The following is a 20,892-nucleotide window of genomic DNA, read 5'->3' as shown; positions in this document are numbered from 1 at the left end:
ACTTCACACAATTTGTTATTTGTTTGTTCTCTGAATCAAATGACGCAGGATGTTGAAAATGATTGAAATCTGTCTTTTATTTTTCCTAGTCAGCATACCACCGTACATGAACAGACATTATTTGGAACCTATGTAAGATTCAACATTAATGCTTTATTATTGAAAATGAATCACATTTAATATTCGCAATTGGTGTAGGGTATCATATGGTCGACCACACCCGACTATAGTTTCCTAATTGTTTATTTTTCTCGTGTTCAGTACATTAATACGCATCGATTGAGTGGTATTCCTACACGAAATTCTTAAAAAAAACTGTTACTCGAGATACTCTATTGTACAGACAAGTGAAGTTACCACGAAAAACGTGTTTTTAGGTCAAAATCGCCTAAAGTTTTTTCTACCTCAAGGGACCACTGGGATCGCCAAAAATGTATTATTTGTTTGAGGATTCGTTTGAAGTCTATAGACGACTATCCTGCTCTTTCACAGTGCCTTCCTGTATGGGCTATTTTTAATTTAAAAAATCAAGTGGGCGAGGTGCCATGCTCACAAAATAAATATTAAAAATCGCAACAAAACTGCAACAGTTTTGTATTGACAACTTTGACATCGATATCCATACTAGCGAATAAAATGAGCGGTATAGCTATAGTGGGCTTGACACCTCTCATGTAAAGAAAATCTTACATTATAACTAAGAAACTTCTTCGGATACTCTTTAGTATCAATATTAATATTAAGGATAAAAAATGGGCAGACTAGCAAGAGGAGGCGTGACTCCTCCCATAGGTATTAAAAACTAAAATTCTTATATCTAAGAAGCTATTAAAACAAACATTTTGTACGCACAACTTTGGCATCTATGTAAACATTTGGGTAATAGGGGCGTGGTACCGCCCTTGCGAATTATATAAAAAAATTCGTATATCTGGGAAACTATTAGAGGTAGAATGCTCATATCGTGTACGAAGAAGGGTGGGTAACCCCACCCCTGATGTAAATATGTATTAAAGTCAAAAAACTTAAAACTCAAATGACAGTAATTGAAAAATTACTTTAAAAATATGCTTAAAATCTTGTTACTAAAGGCTACAAAAATTAATAAAAAAAAACTTAACTAATTGTACTCATGTTAAAACAAAATTAGCATAAGAATGGATTTTCACTATGGCATGAAAAAAAACACTAGAAAATAATTACGCATCATTTTCATCTTCCTTTAGTTTTTTTTGAAGCCATTAAATAGAATTTATTGCAACATGTACAAAATCTCAATTTGATTGAAATTGAAACGTTTATTATGCAAAGTGTGCTTTGTGATTTTTTTGTTTGATATTTACAGTTGCCACAACTATGACGAAGGCGATGTGGTGATAAAGAACAGCAAAAACAGCAAACTATAGTCATCATTATCATTAAACTAAACAGCTACAGTGATGGCAGCAGTAATAGCAACAAAAAAGAAAATTTAAGTACACAAGCTGCTAGGTAAATACATCCATATAATTTTAACTAAAGGTTCTTTACACATACATACATAGGTGTCTTTCTATCTGTATGTGTTTGTGTAATGTGGCATGTATGCTAAATGTAGTTAGCTTCCGCCTTTTGTTGCATCATTCTTTATGTTTTTTCAACATTGTCTAGTACTTTTTCTAACTAAACTTTTAACTTGGAAAATGTAGTAATTTTCAATTTGCCAATTGTTGCAAAAAGAAAAAAAAAGTAAAATACTAATGCCATCGTCACTGGCACAACTGCATTTACTTACTCCGCCACCAACACCACCACCACCATTGCCAAGTTTAAGTTGTTGTTTTTTATGGCACTTATACCATAAATCTACCGTTATTTATGCAACATACTATTTACAACAACAAAAATTGTCTAAAGTTTTTCTATATACATATATATTTTTTCTTTTTCGTTGGGTTCTTTGCAAATACTTATTCATGAGACAGACGGCTAAGAATGCTTTTCGTTTTATTTGCAAAAAGAAATAAAAATGAACTTTTTTCTTTAATGTTTGCAACTGCAGCAATATAAAGTATCTACATGCCGCATTATTACATCATTAGTTCTTGGCGTGTTTGTGTGTGCTGCTGTTTATACACATGATCCGTATGTGGGTAAAGACCATGATTTTTCATATGTGAAATTTTTCTACAAAAAAAAATAACAAAACAAGAATGTGGTTTCAGAAACTCTACAAAAATTGCGACAATTTGCTGTATTTGATGTTATTCTGATAGTTTTTTTGTTGGTTTTTGTTTTAGGTGTATTTGCATGTTTTTGCCACAGAACAGTGATTGATGATCATTAAAATTATAGTTCTTAAGTTGAATATACTTGTGGCCAGACTCGGTTAGTGTTTTATGTTTTTTTTTTGTTATTCATTTGGTTTTAGTTTTAATGTCATTTAAATATTGTTGGCAGTTTGCGTTGTTTGTCAAGCCTGGGTAGTTTTTTTTGTGTTTTTTCAAAAGTCCAAAATAATTTTTTCTACAACTCTAGCGGAAAATTATCATGTTGTGCTTCAAATCTAATCACTATAAACATTTATGTTTTTCGTCTAAATAATTTTTTTTTTTTAACAAATTATCAAGAATTTTAATAATTTCAACTGGTTATAACAGTATTATGCAACATTTTGTTACAATGAATTGAATATTTTTATGTAGTTGTGTTGGGTTCCAAGCAACAGCTTAGTAAGTTTGTGGCTTAAGTCTTTTGTTTTTATTATAGGTTTCTTTATTATTGTTTCTATTATTATTATTATTACTCATTATTTATTTAATGTCAAGTCTTCTACATTGTAGGAGATACATGTCAGTTTTAAAATGTTTGTTAAATGCTTATTTTCTTAGAAAATTCAAAATTTAATTGGAGGTTTTGTTATATTAAATATTCTATGACTAGTAAGTTAATGTTGCATGTAGATGAGGTAATTATTTATGTTTGGCATACACAAAAATTTTTTATAATCTAAAAGCTTTTTAAATTTATAGCAAAATTCTTGGCATTTTACTAATACTGAGCTAAAGGTGTTATTTATATATGTATAAAAACATATGTGTGTTTGTTTTTAAATTAGAAGTGGCTGAAGGGTGCCACGCCCACTTACAAATTGTAAAGCAGTCGATCTACAAAGACATATAAACTTAAGATTGTCCGAGTTATAGAAAAATATCTCGAATTTAAAAAGTATATAACTCAGGGGGTCAAATATCACAACTTGTAAAATATCGAGACTGCTCTGGCAGTCAACAGATAGGACTCTTTTTGTGACTTAGTATGAACTCAATTAGGCTTCTAACTGGTATAATTACTGGGCAGTGTATGATTGGACATATGTCGGAACGTATGCGCTACCCAAATTATAGCTACTGTAGAATCTGCTTAGACGAAGAAGAAGTGGAATCGGAACAACACGTTCTTTGTGACTGCCCAGCCTTACAAGAGCACAAACTACTCTATCGTGGTAGAGCTCTTTTCCATGATAACATGATCGGTTTTATTAAAAGCACGGACTGGTTTACACGGAGACCGAACAAACCAAGTAATCAACCAAACTAGGGAGGGCAACCATTCTCTCAAACAAACCAAGTAATCAACCAAACTAGGGAGGGCAACCATTTTCTCAATATTAGGGAATAGTAATTCTAAGAGTATCACAATAGGTCACAAGGCCTCCGAGTGAACTCGCTTGCTAGCGAGCAACCCACGTAACCTAACCTAACCTCAAAAGGATATTAACATTAAAGAGATCTTTCTTATCTGGATAATGAGGAGTATATTAGCAATTGGTAAGTAACAGTGTTGAAATCTAGAATAGTTTTAACAATATATAAGCAAGTGGAATGGTGCACACCACACTACAGCTTGATCTGAATTTGGCTAATTGTTGTTAACTCGATTAATAATGAACTGGACAATAAAGGAATAAAAGTTGTTGCTTAAGCGGAAGATATTGTAATACTATATAGTATCAGGAATATTTCCAGACGTAGTTATTGACATCATTTATAATGCTCTGATGTTACAGACAGTGGCCTAGGAGAAATGCTAAGCAAGCAAGAAGTAATACAATTCACAGCCAAGACCATGATTTCAAGTTTCAACCTGCACGATAAAACTGCTAAATTCTTATTAAGGCTTAAGAAACAATAATACATATCTAGTAATTATTCTGAACTCCAAACAATCATGGAAATTGAACATCCAACTCAGAGTCGTAAGATGTTTGTCATGAAATAAGAACTAGGTCTCCACGTAGAGTGTATACAGCTAAGCTATGTCCTGTTTTTACATATGCATCTCTGATGTACACTTCAACTAAAAATAAATCTATTGTAAACCAACTATCCCCCGGGGTAGAAGAGGTGCTACCAATATCTCTAGTCTGTCGGGACTAAAAACTTGTGATGTGAAATGCATCCTCAGACTTTCCTTGGTATGATTTGACCAGTGAGCCTTATAATCTGGTATCACGGGAATCGGTTGACAGTGATGGATGTAAGGTATCTAATACAAGTGATACCATTGAATTTTCCTTCCTTGCCCAGGTATGTTCAGGGTTTACTCTGTTCATACTAGAATTCCCACAGTGTGTTCTCTGTGAGTAAGAAGAAGTCCTCGTCTTATTTGATGTATTCGTAAATCGGTCTACTGATTACGTCTATGAAGCGGGAAAGCAATGGTCAGAGATTAGAAAGCTCGAATACTTGATCAACGTGTTGGTATATAGACCGGCAGAACCATGCATAAAAACTAGCAAGGCGTGTAAGAAGCACAAAGCGGTAAGCTCACCTTGTGGTTGTAAAACTACCAGCGTGAAATAAGGCTAATACAACAGATGTTCACGTAAAACACTTAGACTTAAGCAGATCAACTATATAAAGTTCAGAAAACAGCATGCAATGTAATAACAAATGCATTGAGAACTAGTTCTTACATGTTGAAGGCCAAGAACATATTGACACGCGAGGACTTAAACCTGCTGTTCTCAGTCTTTAACCAACCATACGACTATATTACCCCACACATGGACTTTCATAAAGTTTCGAAAGCCAGATATAATTCCTGAAATCAGTGATGTTTGGGTAGCTTAATTATAACACTCGTGGTAATATAGACAATTTTGTCTACTGCCATTAGGTACTTCTTCTTTTAAAGCCCAAAGCGGTGGTGATTCGTCTAATAAGCTCACTCTGTGGATGTAAAATAAAGCTGGCACGGCAGGTCTTCACGTAAAGTATTTCGACTTTTGAAGACCAGCTATATAAAGTTTAGAGAACAGCAATGTACTTACAAGAACTAATCCTTTAGAAGCTATAAACAATATAACTACTTATTACACATCCTCTATATCTATCTTCATTTATTGGTTATGTCTGCCTGCAGCGCAGCAAGACTGAATGAATGCAGATGTTGAAGGCCAAGAACATATTGACACGCGAGGACTTAAAACTGCTGTTTCCAGTCTTTAACCAACCATACGACTACATTACCTCTCATATTGATTTTTTAAGTTCAGAGATCATTCCAAGAATCAGTGATGTTTGGCAATATAGGAAATTTTGTCGACTTTCATATTCATCGAACAAAGCTCTGTCTAGATTCATATTACCCTAGTTAGAGTCCTTACTTTATTAGTAATTTTTTAGATGAATATTTAGAAAGAGAGGGGTGGACGATACCTTTTATACAAAGTTAACAACTATAATAGTTGAAGACTTAGCTCATACTGCTGCTATGTAGCTATCACCTCAGAAATTTTGTAAAAAATTAGATTTAGGTCATATCACCTTTCAAGTAGTTTAATTTAAAGCAACTTTTCCTAGTTCTAAATACAATAATGTCTTTTTGTAACAAATTAAATACTTGTAAATTCATTCGCAATATATATGAACTCTATAGCAATTACTTTTAATTTATATAATTTTAGTAAAATCACCTTGTGGAATGACTTTAAATTACAACACAAATGAATAAAGACACTTGATAATTTTCACAATTTAATATTAATTATGATCTTCATATTCATATTTTTGATTGCAACGTAAAAAAAAAAAAACTTTCTCTTAATTACACACAGACAAATTTTCAAAAAACTACAAACTGTAAAACAAATTCAAATCGTCACATTCATAAACACATTAACAATTTCTAAAATAACGCCTAAAAAATAATAATTTGACCTTAATAACATTTTCAAAGAATATTATGTACATGATAGAATATTTGTAACAAAACTAAATACTACATACAAGTATTATAATTACGCTTCAAGTAGAAACAAAACAAGTAGTTGTCATGACACTTGTTTTCTAAACTGACTTGTTGTTTGGAAAAAAAATATCTAGTTGAAATTCAAATACATATTACTCTGAGTATACAAATATATGGTCTGAGAATAATTACAACACAAAACTAAATTAAATGTAGGAGGTGGTAATTTGACAAAGAGACAATTGAGTACTAAAGAAAAAATTTTTCTATAGAAATATTTGAAAAATGTACTTTCACTAGACGCCCAAACATGAAATTTAAATATTTTGAATGATTATTAAAATCATCACCAAAATATTTCCATTAACTGACTTACCTTTATGCTGGTTTATTTTAAATCGCAAGAATCTGTAAAAGACACACAAGAAAAAGACATATTAATAAAACTAGCTTGTTGTTGTATTAAAAATAAAATTTGTTTTGTTTTGTTTACAGAAAACAAAAGATTTAAGCTACAAACTTGAAATTAATGGCTCGGCTTAAGAATAGACCTCTTTGTATAAATAAAAGCCAATTTATTTACTTTAAGGAATCTTCTTAAAAACCATCCATCCATATATATTGATTTATGGTTTGTCAATTGTTAGTGGTTGTTAAAATGAACACAAAAATGAGGAAAATCTTTAAGAAAAACTTTCCTAAAGCAATTAAATCACCGCCATGTGTACGAAAGGTTTATATTTATTATAAACCACAGTCAAAGCGGGAGCGCAAAAACAGAGAAAAATTCCACAACTGTACAGGAGGATATTGGGTATGTTTCCATACCAACAACTTCTTTGCGGTATTTATGTCTTTAAATACTTTAATGTTTTTATTGTATGAACGTTCGCAGAAGTATCCCAGATGTCCAGTTGGCTGCAAGATATGTTTAAAGATGAAAATTGGAATTTAATTGTCATTGCCGTTTTTTGACACTGAGCTTTAGAAAACCCCGTGTCCTAGGCAAAAGCGGGGCCTTTGACGGAAAATTGAATGGAAATGATGAAAGTGCTATCACGATGTTATCAAGTGCTATCAAGATGTTATATTTTTGGCGATAGAGAAACGCAATAAGTCATCCAAACCGCCTAACAGTGATGCAAATTAATTAAACAGATGACCTAATGATTTTTATAGAGAAAGAAGTTGTTAATGTGTTTCTATTAGAGATGCCAAACGGGAATTCCCGATTCCCGAAAATCCCGGGATTTTCGGGATTTGAAAGTACCGAAAACCGGGATTTTAAAAAATGAAATCCCGGGGAATTTCGGGATTTTAAAATCCCGAATTTTTAAGTGTTTTTCCGCTATTTTATACATTATAAAGTGTTAAATAATAAAATTTTAAAAGTTTTTGGACTTAAGATGACTCTACTTACTTACAAGCTGAAATATCAAAAATAAAAAAGACAATAAATAGGCATAGATACTATCGGATATATACAAATAACAAGTAAGAAATTATAGGCTGACGAGGCCGACCATATAACCCCCTACACCAGTTATGAGAGTAAAATGTGATTTAGTTTTCATAATAAATCTTTTAAGTTGATTTATACCTCGTCACCGATATATTTTAGCCATTTATTGTTAAAACACTATCTTTCTGAAATATGCTTGTGGGATGCCTTCATATAAGTCGATCCTCATAAAATTTGAAGGACGAATTTACATAAAATGTGTTTATGCTGAATTTCATTGCGGCACTTCTCTTTTTAAGCGAATTGTTAAAGCTGTGCTTTGTATGGGGGCTAGGATCAAAAGAAGCCCGATCATTTCAAAATTCATCAGGGTATTTAAGGCCAGTATAAAACAAAAGCACTACTCCGGAGAAACCCAATATACCATCGCCACTAAGCTGGTGTAGGGTATAAAAAGGGCAATAAATAGGCATTGATACTATTGGATATTTAATGGGTGTATTAGAATCTATAATGGAAGTCAACCTGTCAATAAGATGGGGAGATGATAATTCCCTTATTTGGGTTAGAGAACACGGGATATAACTAATAATATTGCCTTGGCAGAAGCTGGAATTACTATAACTATAATTGATAGAAACCAGTTCTATAGTATTTCCCTACTGACCATTAAAAACCATATATCCGATGTTCAGATCAAGACGGATGGTCTCATGAGTACATATGTGCAGTAAGGTGCACTATGTAGCCTCGTATGGATCCTCATTACACATGGGTATTATTTTATATTTATAACATATAAGAAGCTTTTGCTCAGAAGTAAGTTTTTATCCTACTATTTAGTACCTGGGATGGAAAGATTTTTATTCTAAGTACTTTGAATTAATTTGTTTTTCTTTTCACAAAATGCTTATTGGAAAGTAAGCACCTACTAAGTGTATTCATATTGCAATATGAAATAGAAAAGGTTATTTTTGTCGATAAATTATTAAGATCTTTTGAATTTTTTTTATATTTTTCGGGATTTAAAAAAAATCCCGGATTTATTTAAAAATCCCGAATCCCGGGATTTTTAAAAATCAGTCCCGATTGGCATCCCTAGTTTCTATGTATAGGCATTCGATCATGATAATTTGTGTTTCCCTCCCCAACAAAGGAAAGCAATATGACCAGAGAATTAATATTATGCCTCAATTAACATATTTCATTGGACGGCGTCTTTTACATTTTTTGAAAACTTTTCACGAAACAAATATGAGTTCAATATGAGCAAAGAGTTCAAATTCTCTAGAATCATTGTAGCTATTTCATGTCACATCATTAGATAGATTGAAGAACCTGTGAGAACTAAATAGCTCAGTGGTATTTCTAACTCAAACTCTCCATCCATATCTCCATATTTAACACTTAAATTTGTCTTCGTAGGTAATGTCCTCTTCCATGATATGATCAACTGGGTTATAGCGGTAGAAGTGGTAGTTGTGTTTACAGTAGAGGTATTTAAAATGAAATAATAGCTCGAAGCAATGCACAAAATTCAAATTGTTTGCGCTAATATTTTAGTACACATGATATTTGTACCCTACAATAGGGTTTTATTAAAGTATAATTTCAATTTTATTTTAATTTCATTACTCATAGATTATAAAATGATTTTCAAAATATTGTCAATTTATAAAAATTTATCAATTTGACCCTTTACTGCCTTAAAAATTGGAATTAAAACTTTAATTTGACATCTCAACTTAATACACTTCATTACAGCAATTGATGACGCAATTTATCGTCAGAATTTCGATAATTTTATGCAACACTTTCGTTTTGAGACAACTCCCGAATTATGCAACTATCCAGTAGTAAAAACTAACGAGCAATTCCAGAATGCAGAATTGTGTTAGTTACAATGATCTTAAAAGTAAACAATAATAGGTTGAGGTTAAAGATAAAGAATAGTTTAAATATAACGGTCAGATCATAGCAAAAGTAATTAGAACTTCATAATGTTTATGGTACCTTAGTATCTAGCTTAACAACAGGTTAAAGTAGCTTTGACGAGGTAATCCAAATTTTTGAATAAACCAAAAAGACTAGGTCAACATCATTTATTACGCCAATTCCAGCTGTGATCAACTGCGAAAACAGCAAAACCCCAGGTTCGTTTATTAGTAACTATCCAACAATAAAATCTCCTCTGAAGGACGTCAATTAAGAGAAATCAGATAGTTTTTACATGTCAAGAAGCAAATAGAAACCTCTCACTTCATTTGCAATGATCAGTACTATTTTTCTTTGGAAGCAGTCGCATTCGACACCCTAACAACCCATGATTACCTCAGCTCAACAATTTATAAACGAAGAGGAATTTAAGCATGATTAGATCAGATAAGTTCAGAAGTTAGAACCGACAAATATGGACTAAAGAGCTCAACCATAAGTGGCTTTTAATGGAGCATAAAGACAAGGCCTCTTCTCTATCGGCTTTTAATGGAGAATAGAGACAAAGCCATTTCTACAGAACTTTTTTGTCACGAAAACATCACAGGCGTGTTAACTATGTGAAGTTGTAAATGCTATCAAATTTCTAGTTGCTATCAGGACATGGATTACTTGCAAAACAATTAGTCGGCCAGTAACACAGGCCGACAAAAGTTTAAAAAAGTTATACTTTTCTAAAGGTTGAGCCGCGCTGAATTCGATTTTCTCCATCACATCTGGGATTTGAGATATTGTGTCCTGAAATTTGTCACTTTTAGACACGTTATAGCGGCGCCAAGACAACATCTGAAAGTCCGTTATGTCTGTCTTGTTTGTAACGAAAAAAATATTCAAAATCGGTTCAAAATCACTTTCTGATTCGATTTAACGATGTCTGTCTATCCATCAACTTCAACGGATGATATCTCAGCAACTAGAGCAGATTATTAAACAAAATTTAAAAAAAATCAATAGATGAGTTTTTCGTAAAATTTACACCAAATTTACGAAAAAAGTACTCTCCCAGAGGTAAGGTACAAAATTGGCCGTGCGAATTCAGACGAAAGTAGAGCATGTAGAGAGGACAGTGAAACTCTGGAGTACTTTCTTTGCCACTGTCAAGCATTAGAGGAAGTTAGATCCAAGTATCTTGGAAGTGATGTTATTCCGGAAATAACTTTCCTGACTAACACTGATTGGAAAATCCGTAGGAAATACGTCCAGGAAACTGAGTTTCTGAACATTGGAAAATAATATACTCAGTGAACAATTTTTTTTTTTTCATGAAAAGGAGCGCACAACAGGCCCGATAGTGACTTAGGTGTATTTTTTCGGAAAATTCGTTACATCATGATATCTCGAAGAACAAGGAAGATATGTCAGATGTAAAGCCTTTAATTCAAAGCTGAAACTTTGATCTCTGGACTGAAAGTATGCCGGCCAGTGTAATAAACAATACTGAACTTCTGTAATCATATTTGTTAGAGAGAAATATGTTAAAGATTATGAAATACAGCGTTAACGACTTTCAAATAATCTTTGAATTATATCTACTCTTTATTATATCAGTTAATATCTTATAGGCCTCCGGAGGTATGTCAGCATCATACAGTTGCAAACTTCCATAGAGGTATTTCGGAAAATAACTTCGAGTTTACGAGATATTGGATTGACAATGTCATTTCCAATTTATAGCCAGACCAAAGCTGGGCCTTTATAACTAATTTCGACCTTTATTTTTCCAATGATTAACAAGACTAATCTAGTAGATCAGGAAGTAGATAAATCAGTAAAATAAATCAACTTTGATGTAGTGTAACTTTTTAGTCGATTTAAGTCGACTCCTGTTTTTTTTTTTTGGCTTGATAAAAGAGGAGATTTTTAAACTTTTAACTTTAGTAGTTTTTGTTTTAATTTTTTGTATTTTTTTAACATTGTCATTGTTGTTGTTGTTGAATTTTCTTTGCTGTTATTGTTATTGTTGCCTATTATTTAGTTTATTGGCAACAAATAATTTATGGTAATAAAATAAATTTCCTAAATTTTATCTCTAACGGTTGTGTGGTTGTTGTTATTGTTTGTTTTAGTATTTTAGCGGTTAAGGTCATTTAGTTGCTTTTGATCTTTACAATGAATTGGAAAATAAGCACCAATACATAATATGGTCAAATTTTAATTGCATTTAAGATAAACTACCATAGAAAAGGCAACACAATATAGTTAAAAGATTTATACCAACAATTACAAACAGTAGCAACGCCAATGGAATGTCAAGTGATCAATAGCTATGTGCGTTAAGATTTTTAAAATACAACAAACAATTAAAATCTAACAAGTTTAGAAATTGAATATAATGCAAACAGCCACATGACGGAAGTGAATGAAATCATTATATAATTGAAGAAAAATTTTATTATTTTATCCATTACAAAACGAATATTTGTTGAAAATTAAATTAAAAAAAATATTTTTTAGAATATTTTTCATTTCACAACTCACTTTAAATTTCCCAATAATCTATAAATACAATACAATGCTACTTAATTACATTTAAATTCCTTTTACTGGAATTTGACCTATAAGTAATAAATAACTTTTTAACTTCACTATTGTTTGTTCGTTGTTTTTCCATTATCCATATTAAACATAAACCACAATTATACTCACAGACTTGATGGTGATTGATTTAAAATTTGTCAAAGTTGACATGTGTATGAATTTCTTTGGATATTTTCTCCTGTTGTTGTTGTTTCTTTTTTGTTCGTAATACTCTCGAGTAGTTATTCATTTCAGTATTTTGTGTTTTAAACGAAACGTGTTTCAATTGTCTTACATTTTATGTGTCGGAATAATTGTATTCATTGATTTACAGTAATGTCAAACAAAAGACTTAAGACACGAACTACTACTTTATATAAAAAAAGGTTTGCAATAAATTAAATGTAATGAGACAAAAAACAGATCTCAAATAAAAAGACAATTATGAAATTATACTCGGGCAAGGCCGACCATACAATAACCTACACCAGTTATAAAAACAAAATATGATTTAGTTTTCATAATAAAGCATTTTAACAGAATTGTACCTTGGCTCAGATATACTTAAGTCATTTATTGTTGTTGTTGTTTGAAGAGGGCTTTGAATAAGGGCTAGGGTTATATGAGGCCCTATAATTATAAAATTCATGAGAGTCATCAAGACCAAAACATGGTTTTGCAGCTTTTTTGTCGAGATACGATTATCTTAAATATAATTATGAACTTAAAAGCCCTATTCGACATGTTGAGTTCTATGGGGGCTAGGTGAAATAATGGACTGATGTTAACCATTTTCAATAGGCTTCGTTTCTAGTACAATAGAAGATAATGTGCCAAATTTCATTGAATTATCTTTAAAATTGCGACCTGCAATTTGACTACAAGGTTTAAAAGCCCTCTTCGGGCGTTCAGTTGTATGGGTACTAAGTGAAATAATGGACCCATCTTAACCATTTTCAATAAAATATCATGTACCAAAATTCATTGAATTATCTTCAAAATTCTTCGACCTGTAGTTTGATTACAAAGTTGACATGGACGGACGGTCAGGCGGTTAGGCGGATGGACGACTCAGAAAATGATTCTAAGCCGATTGATATACTTTAAGGTATAGGACCAATATTATTGTGCGTTACTAACATCAGCACAAACCCAATATACCCTCCCCACTAAAGAGGTGTACCCTACACCTCAAGTAGAAAAGTTAAATGTAGTCAAAGTGGATTTTTAAATGACAATACAGTGGACGTCCACTAGTACGAATTATATAGTGTCAGGCCCTTTCGTAATACCGAAAAATTCGTATTATTGAACAACACATTTTGTATGTTTAAATTCAAATAATACACATAAAATATTGGATTTTATTTATTTTTCATGAAAAATTACATAACGGAACAAAATATAATAAATGTGTATTATTTTAAATAAATTTCTTGTACATAAACAGGCATAAAAGGGACATATTTACGTATATGAATTGTTAATTTTGAAAGTATCGTGAGTCCAATGGTTGAAATGAGATATATGTAGAAGGTTTTAAATTTTAATGTTTTTAAAAAGATGTGTGCCAAAGACAACTTGCAATTTACATATGTGTTCTAAAATGTATTAAAATGTTCAGATTACATAAAACTTTTATTTGAAACTTGAATGGAATATACCACAATTCTCTAATTTATAATTTTCTCTTAAAAATTAGAATAGTTATCCTTAAATCCATTGTTTGGAATGTGGAGTCACACTACTTTCAAAATTAACAGTTCATACATACATATGTATATAAATATCATTTTACTTATTATAAAAAACCATCATTTAACATCGATGTTTATTACATTGTAAAATGATTCTTACGGCTTTTTCAATAACAGCGCTTTTGAGGCTTCAATATTGTTCTCAGCAGAGTTATTGTCATCAGAGTTGGGTCATCAAAATTCCAATAAAATAAATTAATAACACTAAATAATTGTTGATTTGTAAATATACATGCAGTAAATTGTGTGTATAGGATTTTTAAAAATACAAAACACTTGTAATAAATACAAAAAAAACTTCAAAATTACTGAGCTTAAGGTGAATGATACCGAAATAATAAAATAAAAACATAATAAAAACTTCATTCATACGTAAATAAAACCAAAATTCCCATAAAAAATGCGTTATTCGTACAATCGAACAGAAAAATTGTGACTTTATTCGTACTATAGAGTAGACAATGCAACAATTTTGCCATTCGTATTATTGGATATTCGTAATAAAGAGTGTACGTACTATTGGACGTCCACTGTATATTGATGCTAAATACTTTTTATGGAATAACCATATTTGGTTAGAATTTAATCGTGTTTTATTGTAAAAGATTCAATGAAATATTGTGTTAATTGAAAAATATATGAAATGCATTTATAACGCCTATTGGGTCCTTCAGATAATAAGCTGTTGATCGGTTGTTACCAGAAATCCTCTTTGCCAATTTACACAGATCCTTAGATCTAATCGTATACGCAGCTTAAGCATCTGAGGCCATGTTTTTCACCAAAGATTTCTTATCCAGTCATGCGATCCATACACGAATATAGGATCTGTAAGCCTGACCTCGATACTCTTGTCCTTGATGCGTTAATTTCATTCTTCAGCCTTCCTTACTCATCGATTGGTTGCCAACAGAAACATTAAATTTGTTACATTTCATATAAAATATTAATCGGAAACTAAATTAGGAAACTAATTGGGAGTTTTTTTTTTCGACAACTGTAACAATAATATCTAAAAAACATTTTTTGTGAATTAAAAAAAAGATTTTTTGTCAATAAAATAATTTCAAGTTTGTGTCCTAAGTCTTTTGTTTTATAAATGAATAGCTTTTTCTAACAATCTGCAAAGTTAAATAATTTTCTCTCGAGAAGCAATTAAACACTTAAAACAAGTTTTATTTTTTAATAAAATTCAAATTGTTTAATAAACTTAGAAACTTAAAAAAATCATGAGCAGAAAAAAAGTTATAACAAAAAAAATTTTACGCTTTTCCGGCAAATTAGTTGCACTAACGGCGCGTGCTAAAACAAAGAAACAAACAAATAATAGTGTTTTGTTGTTTTTGTTTAAAGCAAACAACAACAATAAACTTAGTAATAACAACTAAGCTTAACTAAAATCTTGAAAATAACAATACACTCACACACATACAAAAATGCCCGCTTAAACATGTTGTTGATGTTTATCTAAGTTGTTGTTTTTGTTTTGTATTTTTCCTAAACTAAAATGAACTAAGAGAATATTTTCTTTCTTTTTTTGTTATTTTTTTAGCTGTTTTGTTCTCTAAACTGCATTTGCGTTTGTGTACATAGAGCTAAATTGCATGTTAGAATAATTTAGAATTGTTGGTGGTTTTTGATCTCTGTGTTCTCTTCAAAACTGCTCTTATTGTAGTTTTAATTCTTTCATTGTATATAAATATTTATTGTATATCCCCATTATGGCGGCAATGCTTTTATTGTAAATACAAAAACAGAAAAATTTAAAAAAATAACTACAATACAGCAACAATAACACATGACATAAGAATGCAAGAATATGTGTTTGTTTTGTGGGTCTGTTTTTTATATTACCAACGAAAGTTATTTATGAGACCCTTGCAAAAATCAACAACAACGAGAACGAGAACTGACAGTTTTACATAGAAACGACTTGTTGCTTTTACAAATGTTCATATACTAGAGTCTGCTCGATTTTAGCAGTTTTTGTTTATTTTCTTCATTTTACTGGTTTATGCGTCATCGAGTGTTAATAATTTATTCTTAATAAACTCTTTTGTTTGTTTATTACTTACCCATACATACATAACTATTTATAAGTTTGTGTTTATATTTGTATATAAGTGCCAGTTGAATAGTTGTAGTGGGTGTCAAATTCAACATGAAAAAGATACATACTTGCATGAATGTATGCATTCTCCAACTTATAACGTTACCACCAGAACGTATACAATTTATATAAACAGCAACACAGCTACCACTATTATAGGAGGGCAAATTGATAAGGTTTTATATTAGAGTGACTTTTGGAAAAAGACTTTCTGCCGAATTCTTAATCCACCGATCTGAGCAGTTTTCGATCACATCAGGATACCGCGTTTTAAAGATAAAACTAATTTTTGTCCATATTGAATACAAAGTTAAATAAATAAATTATTCATATCCTTTAAGAGAGATGGTGATAAGGAGCGTATGATTTATTTTTAGAAAAATATCACTCATACTTACTTTTGACAACTGAATGTATCAGAAAAATAATATAATTTTCCGACCCTTATGGGTTGCGGAGTCGATTAAGTCATGTTTGTCTGTTAGTCTTTCTAACTGTCTGTCTGTCTGTCTATCTGTCTATACGTCTATATGTCTGTCTGTCTGTCTGTCTGTCTGTCTGTCTGTCTGTCTGTCTGTCTGTCTGTCCGTGTGTCTGTCTGTCCGTGTGTTTGTTGAAATATATTTTATGAAGACACCAGATATCTTCGGGATCCAAATCTTCTAATTCTGTCAAACATGCTTTCCAAAAGTTTAGCACTATAGGTTCATAAATGACAATGATATGAGCAAAAGTCTGAGACATCTAATAAAAATTTCGTCAAAAAATTAAAATTTTTATTCATGCAGCATACGAAAAATTTATTGAAATTTTTCGAAGGGAAATTTGTATGGGAGCTAGGGTCAAATGAGGTCCAATCTTTACGAAATTTGGCAAGGTCACCATGGCTTGTATAAAACTTATTTGTGCCGTTTTTTATCAAGAGGGTATATCTAATATAACTATGAGCTCAAAGGCCCCCGATTCTGTTGTATGGGGTCTAGGTGATATAATGGGCCGATTTTAACCAATTAGCTTGAAAATTGTGCACAAGATTTACATGAACAGCCAGCCAGCCAGACGGACGTACATAGCATAATCAACTCAGAAAATGATTCTTCGCCGATTGGTATACTTTAAGGTGGGTATAGGACAAATATTTTTGTGTGTTACAAGCATCAGCACAAACCCAATATGCCCTCTCTACTAAAGTGGTTAGGGCATAAAAATGTAAATGCACAAAAACTTTAATATAGAACTCTTATTTCGGGAGGTCTGAAGCAACTTTCTCACCATATTTTGGAATATTATTTTTAAGAATAAGATGTATTTTTCCTTTTTTGAAAAAGAAAATAGAGGCCTGATTTTTCAAAAAACTTTTCATACTACCTTCTTATTTGTATTTTTTTTTCTAAAATTTTCTTTTGCTAAATGCAAAAAAAATGTCTATAAATTCATGCAGGCAGTTTAGTTCAGTTAAGTTCGTCTCACCGTACGTCTGTCCGCTTTTTAGGGTCGACGACTTTTTTATTTGCGTCATGCTTTAAGTTCGACTTAAAAAAAATGTGAAAAAAAACTACAAAAACAAATCTTTATATGCGAATAGTTCAACTTGGATTTGAGTATTCTTTAGCAGTTTGTGCATTTATTTACTGGATTATTTGCTTAGTTCAGCTTTAAAACTGCTCGCTATTTTTCTTTTTTGGTCTATGTGGTTTTTGTGGTAGTGAAAAAAGAAAAGAAAGAAAAAATGAAAAAAAGAAGAATTTAAAATGCCATAAAAACATTCCTCCAAGAAGTGTATATAAATGCATAACATCATGCATTTCTTTTTCTTTCTGTTTACTTTATTTTTATAGAGAACAAATAAAAACAAAATCGCATGGAAAAGATAAAATAACTTCAGCCACCATATAAAGTATAAATACACGCTTGTAAACTGAACAAAATGTTGCTAATAATGATAATTACATTATAAAATACAATGTTAAAAAAGTAAAAAAAAAACGTTACACAAATTTGCATATTCATTGTCGTTTTATATGTTTATTTTTTAATATTTGAATTGTTAGCTTTATATATGGGCAGTTTCGTGTCAACTCAAAAAATTATTTGGATGAAATTTGCGCCAAGGTTAGCACTATTAGATAGTAGGCCAGACAAAGCTCTATCGGTCAAGAACTGCTGTTTCCTTCAATACCGATAACCGATAAGCAAAAGGTGTTCGATAGCCATGGTGGTCCTCCACCATCCTATCTAATTTATCTTTGTTGGTATTGTCGGAACCATTATCTGCATTTAAAGGCTAAGGTTGCTTGAAGCTCACTCCAAGTACATCCTTCCCATTTGCATATTGATCGCTGCGGTTCCAAGGTAAAACACTTCGGTTGCCATTTTCTAAATCTTGTCATTGTTGCATCAGAGAGCTAGCCTGGAATAACGATTGATTATCTGAATACGTATTGGTATATATTCATTCCCACAGGATCTCTGGACTCTCACAACTCTGTTTAAGATAACATTGGGTCAAAATATCCTAAGTAGTTTGCGAAGTAGTGGGTCCATATTTCCAACCGATGATACATAGATGACGTAATATTGCATTGTGCCCTTCAAAGAATAAGCTGTTGATCGGTTGTTACCAGAAATCTCCTTTGCCATTTTATACAGATCCCTTGTTCTAATCGCAATCGCTGCAGCTCTAGCGTCTGAGGCCATATTTTTCACCAAAGATCTCTTATGCAGTCGTGCGGTCCACACACGAATATAGGATCTGTAAGCTTGACCTCGATTCTCTTATTCTAGTTGCTTTAATTTCATTCTTCAGTCTTTCTTACTCATCGATTGGTTACCAGCTGTCATCCGTAATCCAAATTTTGTACTTATGTAGATGGTCATGCTCAGATACCTCTTCATACCGACTCCTTTTAAATCACATAAGTTCTTACTTTGCACTTGCATACTGGAGTTTGCCAACATCATACTGTCTCGATAAGGATGTTGTGTTCTGTCGATGTTGTCAGTCTAACAAGTCCAACAAGAAGTAGTCGGTTAGCACCTTGTTTGTTCCTAACATCCAGCAAAGAGCGTCCCCACTTCCTATTTATAGCGTGGTCAATTTGGGTCTCCGTTCGGTTATCAGGGGAAGCCCAGCATACCAGGAAGTTAGCCAGGGATGGGGGGTAATGATCACACAATGTAATTCATTACATGATCAATTACAATTACTTGTAATGTGTAATTGAGCAATAACCAATTACAATTACTTGTAATGTGTACTTACTTGTAATGTGTAATTGACCATTAACCAATTACAATTACATGTAATTGTAGTTTAACTGATGCCAATTACAATTACTTCTAATTGTAATTGAAGTTTCCAATTTAAATTACTTGTAATTATAATTTAAGTATAACTAATTACAAATTACATGTAAGGAACGAAATTCACAATTACATGTAATTGTAATTCAAAATTCAAAACTTGGCAAAACTTCAATTACATGAAAATGGTGAAGATTCAGTTATGATTACTTCAAATGTAATTGAAAATGTAGTCATTACCCCCATCCCTAGAGTTAGCCAATTGCGTGTGAATAGATATGAACCTGTTCGAATGGGATTTACACATAATAAATGCCCGTCTTGCATCCTTAGATAGTAGAAAACCAACTGTAAGTCTAGGAACTACTTTGGGTTTTCCAGAATAGATGAAAGTGGTGCCTCATCATCCCGTTGTAGAACCATCCTGTCTTTCATAAGACCAGAAAAAGAAGTTCGTATTTCCAGAACTGCCGACATATTTAACCTCAATGGCTCCAGAAATAATCTTATGATCTCATGTTCCAAATCGTGTCCTCATTTTATCGCTAAAAGTCGTCAACAGTTGGGGATCATTCTAATTTTCATTTGTCGTTTCTGTAATCATAGGGATGCCGCTCAATATCAATCATTTCTATGTTTTTTTTTTAATTTTAAGATTTATAGCGTTTTGGATCTTGAATACTTTATTCTTTATTTACAATATTAAATGTGATCATTCAAATGAAAAATCGTTTGGTTAAAACCAAAAAGATTTTAATAAATTGCAGAACAGAATTTATAGTTAATTCCATGACATTTAACTAAATAAACAAAGGAAATGTTAAAGCATCTTACATTTGTTTTCTTAAGACTTATATAATTTTTTTATGGGGATTTTTTGTATATTTTCTGCATCCCTGCCATTTATGGTTTTGCACTAGTTGCTTGAAAAGTATTCGCAGAACTCATGGTAAACATCTATACCTGGTTATTATAGGAATTTGGTGGGCAAATTTAATTTTAAAAATTCTTAAAAAAAAGACTTTTAAGATCTTTCTAAATGTTTATGGGAATTTAATTTTGTCAATTAAGTATTCGCATAATTCTTTATTATAGTAAACTTAAACACAACAAAAATCATTTTAATCATTTAGGAGTTAAGCCTTAAACCGAGGATAAGGTGTATTATCCACTTGGCGATGTTTTTTTTTCTCTAGATTTTGCATTTAAGTCAACATTGAAACCTTTTAAGGGTTTTCTCTCTTACCATGTTTGTAAGAATTGTTAAAGTTTTTTTTACTATTTTGTGGTTTTACACAGAACTTTATATATTTCTTCGTTTATTGCAGTTACACTGATGGTGGTAGAAAAAAAGGTGTAAAATTCCACTTATGGTAGCAGCATGTTACAACAAATGCAAAAAAAAAAAGAACAGAGACTGCAAAAAACCAAACAAACATCAGGTAAGTCATTGAACGCTGCAGAATTTTTTGCCAACTTAGAAGGACACTCTATGATAAATGCAACAATGATTA

General features: G+C 31.7%; 1 long non-coding RNA gene across 2 annotated transcripts in view; it reads right to left on the bottom strand.

Annotated features, from left to right (window-relative positions):
* Nucleotides 1-6,604: 6,604 nt before the first annotated feature.
* Nucleotides 6,605-20,892, bottom strand: part of LOC119604382 — a 129,045-nt gene continuing 114,757 nt past the window's right edge. For both annotated transcript variants that reach the window (XR_005231511.1, XR_005231512.1), the window contains one exon: nt 6,605-6,642. This is a non-coding gene — a long non-coding RNA (uncharacterized LOC119604382). The remainder of the gene's footprint in view (nt 6,643-20,892) is intronic.

The sequence above is a fragment of the Lucilia sericata genome, unplaced genomic scaffold, assembly GCF_015586225.1.
Source record: "Lucilia sericata isolate MDLA Ls3-8-SP2 unplaced genomic scaffold, ASM1558622v1 Contig000387F_arrow, whole genome shotgun sequence".
Lineage (NCBI taxonomy): Eukaryota > Metazoa > Arthropoda > Insecta > Diptera > Calliphoridae > Lucilia > Lucilia sericata.
The sequence above is the reverse complement of the archived record's forward strand: the minus strand, read 5'-3'. Positions and strand labels throughout refer to the sequence as shown.